We start from the raw sequence: 8,731 nt of genomic DNA, 5'->3' as shown, positions 1-8,731 counted from the left end.
CTTAAGATGCTAAGATTTCATTGACATCAAGAGATCAGAAGGTATAGGATTAGAAAGGGACATCTCAGGTTGAGCAATTTGGAGACAAACTTAGAGATGGTTTTGGCATGTGCAGAGGATGGTGGGTGGATATATTGTAAAAGGGATGTTGAATTTGAAGTTGCCAAGCAGGAGGAAAAGAGGAAGACCTCAGAGGAGGTTCATGGATGCAGTGAAGGAGGACTTACAGAGGGTTGGTGTGAAACGTTAGCAATATAGTGAGATGGAGGCAAATGGTCCGCTGTGACAACCCTTAACAAGATTGATGCAAAACAAGATCCTTAAGCTTGACGTTTTAGTGGGACAAAGTGATCTTTGTTCCATTTGATGAATTTCTCTGCTACATTTAACAAGCACATCACCTGTTATCTGCCTTTAAAGACAACCCTGTGATAGTGAAGTGAGGCCTTTGCATCTTTACTGCTGCCCTGATTTCTCATTTGCGTCACAACAATATTGATCAGTTCGATCTGCTATGGGGTTTAAGGAAGGATTTCACAGGAGCTCCCTAATGGGGTATTGCTCCAATACCACCTCAGCTGTGAATAATGCTAATAAAACCTTGGAGAGATGATCAATGCTGAGGATTCTAACAGCGTGAGAATGTTGGATAGTTTCTGGCACCGTGTAGTCAATTGAAATAAAACAAGAGTTTCATGACAGAGTACAAAACAATGTTAATGGTATACATTCCAGTAATTATATTCACTCTATGCATACCATATGTCTAGAAATAATTTACATTGGTATGTGTTCAAAAAGGCACCAAAATAAAAATAAAAAAATTTAAAAGTATGCACACAGTTGTCCTGTCCCCTCCATGGAAGCGCAAGGCACACTGCTGTGGCAGTCAGCATTGAACATGTCTTTGGGGATGCTCCATTATTTACACCATGCCTTCCTGTGGCCCCGATGAGACATGACAGGAGCCACAGGAAGCTTATGAATTATACAGAAGGGCCTAAAAGCACGAGGGGAGCTTACAGGGTGATGGGAAGGCCTGAGGACACAGCAGAGTATACTGGGGCTGCAGACTGCAATGCACATGTCACTGCAGCCTGAGGGGCTGGAGGGATCTGAAGCAGGCAGAGAGGAAGGGACATACTTTGACACAGGAAGATGCGAGAGTAGAGAGGGAGAAAAATACGCTGAAGAAGAAGAAGAAGAGGAAGCGTAAAGATACAAGAGAAAAATAAAGATGACATTTGAAAACAGCAGACATGACTGATAGAAACGCTACAAAGGCTTTAACGGGACACAGAGGAGATAAATAGCTAAAAGAGCAGCAGCAGCAGTCTTAATTTAGCCAGAGAGACATTAATCCCTTTTGGGTGCATATAAAATAGAGGAATGACAATGATGTCACGCGTGCATGTGTGCATTGGACAGTGGGGCGTGTGATGTCTCAGCTGTTGCTCAAATAGGCTGCGCAGTGAGTAGCTTCTGGTGTCAGCCTGCATGTCCTAATGGAGAGGATAACCTCATTTAGTCTGTGACTCATCACCTTATGCAGCAAAACAACACACAGTGATAAAAGATTCCGGTAATACCCTTCCTGTTTTAGTAAAGTGATAAGATTTGACCTATAGTACCAATAGGCATTTTAAAGAGTCATTTCTGGCACATATTTAGTATTAGTACAGCTTCTTTCTCTACATGTCATATGTGTGTATTATTACTGAGGACAACCATCTGCAGCAGGATTAACCCCTGATGCAGATTAGTCCGTAAGCGTATGGTCTAGATTACAATGGCTATTTGCTAGATAGAACCACTCTTTTATTGCTCTCTCTCTTATACACACACACACTAATGTGTTTTATGAGTCTGATATTTGTAAGTAACTTTTTACAGGAAGTGCCTCTAATGACAACCCCTTTCATTGGTCCTCAGGGAGCTGCTGTCCATCTCTCACAGCATCCCCAGACGGGAAAGGGAACCGCCCAGACCGCTGGTGCCAGGGTGATATCATCTGATAATCAACCTCAAACATGGGCTCTGAGCCACACAGTGCATTTTCATATAGTGAAAGGTCTTCATCCTTCACTCTTGCTTTTATATCGAGGGTTTTTTTTCCTGCAAATATTGATCCCGGAGATTGAGTGAAATTGGTGTGTCATATAAAAAGGGAAGTTGTTAGCGCTATATATATCTGAATGGGTGCCAAGTAAATTAGGCTTATTAACTAGAATCCCTGTTTCTTTAACCATAAACCAGAATTTTATTTATTTATTTATTTATTTTATTTATTTATTTTTAATTGAGACAGCCCATTAGTTGTAGCCTGTATTATGAATATCAGCTGTCATTCTACATGTGCTTGAGCGCTCTCAAGCACATATAGAATGACATGAGGAGCACTGGCATCACAGCAAACATCAACACGAGAGACAAGCTGGACTTGTACTTAATCATTTCAATTATCATAATAATTATTTAAAGTGTTGTAATGAGCACTTTAAAATTGGCTTTTTGTGAATGATTGTTACTATCTATGTAGCTGTGAAAAGGTAAAACAGATGGGAAAAAACCCCACAAAAGTAAACATCAGAACTTTTAGAAGCCATTCATGGTACATGGTACTATAAATGAAAGTGAGAAAAAAAAACTGTCTCATTTGTCAAAGTTTGCTTCATAAATCAAAAAGTGGCTGAGTTGTACAGAGCCGCCTACTTTCCACAGCCATTCATGGCTAAAAGTGTGACTGAGGGGGCCATGTGCTCTGTCCCCCACCCCCAGTTCTCACTTCAACTCAGCCCATATGTGCATTCGGGTGGCAGCTGCAAACTCCTTCCTCCCTTCTCACTTGCCCTCTGATAAAAAAGAAAAAAAGAAAGTGGAAAAACAGCTCTGCGCACAAGTCGAAGAGCTTCTCTGGTCAGCATGTGTCTGACAGCTACTGTGAGCATCAGGAAGACACACAAAGCTAAAGAAAAGGCCTTTTCCTATCCAAAAACAACAAACCTATTATTTACAAGGCCTGTGCCATCACTGTAAGAAGCTCTTTGTCTTCTTTTGGGATTCTTTGCTCTTATTTTCTTATCAAGTAGGGGCATTAATTACATGCATGTGTGCACACACCACGCATCACAGTGGCCTTCCCATCTGCTTTGTCCTCCTGCTCCAGGGACAGGACGCGTAATGCAGCAGGCATATATGGCCGCTTGTTTAGGCAACAGGAGAGGAAGTTTCCTCCAGCGCCACTTAAAATATTACAAGACATGTGGGCCATTCAGGGAAACAAACATATACTGCACACAGAGACATAAATATGCAGAAGGCCTCACGATCCTGCCTCTTTCACACTGTCTATTTTAGATGCGATAACACTCTGAGAAATGTCACCTCACTCTTGCTCACACACACATCGTATCTGTTCAGTGTGGCAAAGTGCTGTCACCTTCTTCAGCTAATGTGTCTGGGTCAAAAGTGGTAATAAAGTCACATGGATAACTACTATAGTTAAAAGACCACATACAGTGTAACTGAAAACACTAGAAATGTCTTAAAATCCAGGCCAATTTTAAATCTTTACAGATCCAGCAATGAAAACTTCAATCTGGTCGTACAGTGATTTTAAAAACCATGAAACTTAATGCTCGTGGATCAATTATTCCACAAATATTCTCAAACATAACTTAGAATATCTGCAGATTCTTTTGCACGTTTGCTCAAGGAATTCCAAGCACACTTATTACACACAATGACATTTTAATATGAGCTAAAATGTGCAGTGAACACTTGAAATACAACCTACCACAACCTACTCATATTCGCAGAAAATGTAGTCACTGAGGTTTTTTTGGTTGTTTTTTTTTAAGATGTCAACTTAAAGTTTCATGTCACCATCGCCACCCAGGAATTCACATTGTTAATTCACACATGACATTAAACTTTAAGCATCTGGTTAACACGGTGGGGCGGAAAGTTTCATAAATCCCATGAAAGTAATGCTAGTAAGCCAGCCTCCAACTCCAGAGGAAAGTGACTATCGTTATTCATCCGTGTGTCACTCAGTCCCTTTTTAAAACTTTTATGTTAATCCAGTAAATAATTCACACAAGTCCTGATGTGCCTACAAGTATCCCCTGAATCAGAGGGCTCGAGCACCAAACCTGGGCCGTGCATTCAAGTGTTAATGTGTGTACTTCACTTGAAGGAGTCAGTTGGGTGACACACATTCGATTTTATTTTAATCTTTTAGAAGGTGTTTGGTTTATATGAGAGGAGGTTGACTGAGGGAGAAACTCAGAAAGGGAAGTCTGGTACATCTAAAACCTGTCGCGTTCAGTGCTGAGTTACATTTCAAATCTAATGTATGACTATTTCAGACACTAACCACACAGGAAGAAAAGCAATGAATACCCAAACCATGGTTTCTGCAGCAGTTTGCCCACTCTGCCATAAATAGCAATGAGAATAAAAAAACATTTGATAATCAAACCAAGACATTCAGTAATTTTTTTTAAATGCATAGCTCATTTGCAATTACTAATACCGAGTATTTGTTACTATTGCTACACTTTTTAACTAAATTAAAAGACATCCTGCTGCCTTCAGACATCTCAAGCTGCATGTCAGTAGATAAAAAACCCAAAGCAAAACAAAATCAAACAAAAAACATAGATGTCTTCAAAGGCACTGGAGGGTGGAGATCTTCCAATGTGCTGTCTCTGAGGGCAATGGAGTGTTATTATAATATGATAATGAATATGGATGAGAGCTCTCAGCTGACACCAAGTCAGGCTCCCATGGTTCTCATATCAGTGCCCATCCTCATATCTGACAATGCAGTTATGGTGAAACAGAGCAGAACAACTGGGCTGCCCTGCCACTCTCCCTCACGCGCTTCTTCCTCACCCTTGGCAGTTTGTCAGTGCCAGCCCCCACCTCATTCCCTCTCCTGCAGCCCACACCCAGAGATACAGAGATGAAGACAAAGACAAAAATGGTTACACAGGAATGGATGCACACAAAAACGCACACACACACACACACACACACACAAATCACTGCATGCAAATTCACACATGGGTGAAGTCCTGGAAATTAGATTTTGGACTATCTATCTCGCCTCTACATGTGTAAAAAAAATAATAAAATCAGTCTTTCACACCCCATTACATACATGCACAGAGACAGGGTTGAATTCAGACATGGCCGAGAGTGGCTGAACTGCCATTCAGCAGGTATGAGGCTGGTCCTCTTGTATCACGTCTACTAAGGGAAGACAATTAGCTATATCCTGTCTGCAATCTTATTATGCTCCATGTGGGAGGATCTGCAGGACACGTCATCTGCCACTGGGACACATGAGATGATCCCAGTCCTCCAGATTACATCACCATACAAGGTCAAATGATGACTAGCAAATAAAGGACTGAGCCATGAGGATGCTTAAAATACATAATTATATTTTAATATGTATAATTCTGTGAAATTAAAAGCAGGGGCAGTGTTGATTTAATAAAAAGCAAAACAAAAAACAGGCTGTTCTGACACTTGAACAGACCACTCACACTGAAGTGCTTTGATTAATGAGCATGTTTAAATGTCTGGCTATCCTAGTGGGGAATGTTTGTTTTGCGTGCTTACAACTGAGTATACAGTGGGGCAAAAAAGTATTTAGTCAGCCACCGATTGTGCAAGTTCCCCCACTTAAAATGATGACAGAGGTCAGTAATTTGCACCAGAGGTACACTTCAACTGTGAGAGACAGAATGTGAAAAAAAAATCCATGAATTCACATGGTAGGATTTGTAAAGAATTTATTCGTAAATCAGGGTGGAAAATAAGTATTTGGTCACCTCAAACAAGGAAAATCTCTGGCTCTCACAGACCTGTAACGTCTTCTGTAAGAAGCTTTTCTGTCCCCCACTCGTTACCTGTATGAATGGCACCTGTTTGAACTCATCATCTGTATAAAAGACACCTGTCCACAGCCTCAAACAGTCAGACTCCAAACTCCGCCATGGCCAAGACCAAAGAGCTTTCGAAGGACACCAGGAAAAGTATTGTAGACCTGCACCAGACTGGGAAGAGTGAATCTACAATAGGCAAGCAGCTTGGTGTGAAAAAATCAACTGTGGGAGCAATCATCAGAAAATGGAAGACATACAAGACCACTGATAATCTCCCTACGATCTGGGGCTCCACGCAAGATCTCATCCCGTGGGGTCAAAATGATCATGAGAACGGTGAGCAAAGATCCCAGAACCACACGGGGGGACCTGGTGAATGACCTGCAGAGAGCTGGGACCAAAGTAACAAAGGTCACCATCAGTAACACACTACAACGGCAGGGAATCAAATCCCGCAGTGCCAGACGTGTTCCGCTGCTGAAGCCAGTGCATGTCCAGGCCCGTCTGAAGTTTGCCAGAGAGCACATGGATGATACAGCAGAGGATTGGGAGAATGTCATGTGGTCAGATGAAACCAAAGTAGAACTTTTTGGTATAAACTCAACTCGTCGTGTTTGGAGGAAGAAGAATACTGAGTTGCATCCCAAGAACACCATACCTACTGTGAAGCATGGGGGTGGAAACATCATGCTATGGGGCTGTTTTTCTGCCAAGGGGACAGGACGACTGATCCGTGTTAAGGACAGAATGAATGGGGCCATGTATCGTGAGATTTTGAGCCAAAACCTCCTTCCATCAGTGAGAACTTTGAAGATGAAACGAGGCTGGGTCTTCCAACATGACAATGATCCAAAACACACCGCCCGGGCAACAAAGGAGTGGCTCCGTAAGAAGCATTTGAAAGTCCTGGAGTGGCCTAGCCAGTCTCCAGACCTCAACCCCATAGAAAATCTGTGGCGGGAGTTGAAAGTCCGTGTTGCTCGGCGACAGCCCCAAAACATCACTGCTCTCGAGAAGATCTGCATGGAGGAATGGGCCAAAATACCAGCTACTGTGTGTGCAAACCTGGTAAAGACCTATAGTAAACGTTTGACCTCTGTTATTGCCAACAAAGGTTATGTTACAAAGTATTGAGTTGTATTTTTGTTATTGACCAAATACTTATTTTCCACCCTGATTTACGAATAAATTCTTTACAAATCCTACCATGTGGATTCATGGATTTTTTTTTTCACATTCTGTCTCTCACAGTTGAAGTGTACCTCTGGTGCAAATTACTGACCTCTGTCATCATTTTAAGTGGGGGAACTTGCACAATCGGTGGCTGACTAAATACTTTTTTGCCCCACTGTATCTAATACAGGTCTAATCACTGGTTTCCAATCTGAAACTCACGGTCCTGATTTTGGATCGGAAGTTGTGATACTTTTTTTCATATCTTTTTCATGTGACCCTTTTATTTTAAATAAATAAAATTACAAAAAATACTATTTTAATTGTCATCTAGCTTCAACTGCGTATCTGATCAACCTGAGAAATACTAGTACAAAAGCAAAGTGATCAGAGAGTTGTTGGCTCAAAAACTGAGAAAATAGGTTAGAAAGGCCAGGAAGCAGAGAGAGGAAAGATGAGACCTCCAGATATTATTTTCACAGTGCCAGCTGCTCTGAAATGGATTTATGTGGAGGTAGAACAGTAATGGCAGCTGCCCTGTGGGCATGACTGTAGATGGTGGGTGGAGAACAGCAGTGGCCTGCTGCTTAAGCTGCGCACGTATGCACTCTTATCTTAAAGTTAGCCAGTGGCTGATTTACTAGAACTTATGAAAAAAACCTTTAAAAAGTCAATTTAATTCATAATCAGCTTCACTACTTCTGCTGTAGGTGAGACAGGACTGTTTTATGTCTGATGAATTCAGAAAATTCACCTTCCCTTCTGCATGTTTAAAGGGTGTGTGCTGAGAGTATGTATAGAGTAAATATAAGTTTGTATCAGTAGTTTATCTGTATTCAAAATATGATGCATTCAGAAAAAACAAAACAAAAAAAGCCAAAACATATGTTTTTGTAGTTCGTGAGTAAGGCGTCACTTGGCCACCTGATTAAACTTCATGATCATCATTGTTTTCCATTGTCCTTAAGTGTATGCTTGTCTGCACCAACTTGTGCACAAGTCTAGTAAAGATCAATATACTATATATATATATATATATATATATATATATGACTTGAAGAAATAGTTGCCTGCTGCTGTGGCGGCTACGCTTCTCACATTTACCTACTAAGTGGGAAATGGACCCTTGGTACAAGTGAGCCGGTTTAAAGGCAGGTAAATAAGTGACAAGTTTACCGCCTGCCAGATTAAAATATGAAATGTTGTGATCTAGTTATTGTGTAATTATGCAATATAAAGGCCCTGCTTGCTGAGAACAGGCTTTTTCAGAAATGAGTAGTGCTAGTGCTGAAGCATGCATAATAAACCTCGCTGCTTTCAGTGTGAAAATGTCTGTGTAAATGGTTAACAACATAGACAAAAGAAAGTGAAATGACTTACTTTGAAAACATGACACAAAACTCATCCACAGGCTCAACAGTAAGTTTTTCTTCCAAGAGCTTTTTGTGTTAGAGTGTGGTGCTCCACCAGCCACTCTTCACTGTTAGTATTTCCCTTTATAGTTTAGCTAGTTATTTTTTTCATGCAAATATTTACAAAAAGTGGCACATAATCTTGCTTTGATATTTTTAGTGCACACATTTTGTGTGTATCTCTCTCTCTCTCTCTCTCTCTCTCTCTCTCTCTCTCTCTCTCTCTCTCTCTCTCTCTCTCTCTCT

This window comes from Haplochromis burtoni, unplaced genomic scaffold, assembly GCF_018398535.1.
Source record: "Haplochromis burtoni strain Fernald_Lab_line unplaced genomic scaffold, NCSU_Asbu1 Contig_63, whole genome shotgun sequence".
NCBI classification, from domain to species: domain Eukaryota; kingdom Metazoa; phylum Chordata; class Actinopteri; order Cichliformes; family Cichlidae; genus Haplochromis; species Haplochromis burtoni.
This window is presented reverse-complemented; position numbering follows the sequence as displayed.